This window comes from Chrysochloris asiatica, unplaced genomic scaffold (genome assembly GCF_000296735.1).
Source record: "Chrysochloris asiatica unplaced genomic scaffold, ChrAsi1.0 scaffold00213, whole genome shotgun sequence".
Taxonomy (NCBI): domain Eukaryota; kingdom Metazoa; phylum Chordata; class Mammalia; order Afrosoricida; family Chrysochloridae; genus Chrysochloris; species Chrysochloris asiatica.
This window is the reverse complement of record NW_006408731.1, coordinates 450,211-451,365: the sequence shown is the minus strand read 5'-3', so window position 1 is coordinate 451,365 and position 1,155 is coordinate 450,211. Positions and strand designations below refer to the sequence as shown.

Below are 1,155 nucleotides of genomic sequence, written 5' to 3'. Positions count from 1 at the left end.
GCTACTTATAGAAAGCCACAGCAGGACTCCATTATGTCTCTAAATTCACAGCAATCATATTATCTTCAATGTCTATGTCTTTACAAAGCATGTCTTTTGTTGGAGTATGCATTTTATTTTTCACATAGTTTGGTGTGTGTCTCAAATTTGTTCTGGTCTGTATGATTCTGACGTTTACTCTATTTTTATATGTTTTATTTTTTTTTCAAAGCATTTGATATTTTCATGACTTCATATATGTCTCTCTGAATAACAAATCTATCATACTTTTTGTATTATTTTATCTGTTTATTTTGTATATATTTGCAGTCTCCAAATGCTCAAGTCTTAATTGGGTTTTTATTATTCCATTGCTATCCTATTTTCTCCACAGGAATAAACTAAGAATGACCAAGAAAGGGGATTCATTATTAAAAAACCATGAAAGGGACAAATGTTAGCAATCCAGCAGGTTTCATCTTACTGGGCTTTTCTGACATGTCCCAGTTGGAGCTGGTTCTCCTTGTGGTCATCTCTGTCATATACACTCTGACATTGGTGGGGAACACAGCCATCATACTAGTCTCATACCTGAACCCCAAACTCCACACTCCCATGTACTTCTTCCTCTCTAATCTCTCCTTCCTGGACCTCTGTTTCACTACCAGCATTGGTTCTCAGATGCTATGGAACCTCAAGGGCCCTGAGAAGACCATTAGCTACACTGGTTGCATGATTCAGTTATACATTGTTTTGGGACTGGGATCCACAGAGTATATCCTCCTGACTGTTATGGCCTATGACCGCTTCAGTGCTATCTGTTGACCCCTCCACTATGGTGTTATCATGCACCCCAAGTTCCTCCATCAACTAGCATCTGTGGCCTGGATCAGTGGTTTTGTGGAGTCCACAGTTCAGACAATTCTTGTTTGCCTATTGCCTCTCTGAAGTCATCACAGGGTGGATGATTTTATGTGTGAGGAACCTGTGCTCATAAAAATTGCTTGTGTGGATGCAACCTTCCTGGAAATTGAGCTCTCCATAGCTAGTGTCCTCTATGTGATTATACCTCTGGGACTTATTTTGATCTCCTATGACTGCACTCTGGTAGCGTAGTGGTTACGAATTGGGCTGTGAACTGCAAGGTCAGAAGATCGAAACTACCAGCTGCTCCGC

The 1,155-nt window shown here is 40.3% G+C and overlaps 1 pseudogene; it reads left to right on the top strand.

Moving 5' to 3' along the window:
* Positions 1-420: 420 nt before the first annotated feature.
* On the top strand, positions 421-1,095 carry LOC102842301 (annotated as a pseudogene).
* Positions 1,096-1,155: the final 60 nt, after the last annotated feature.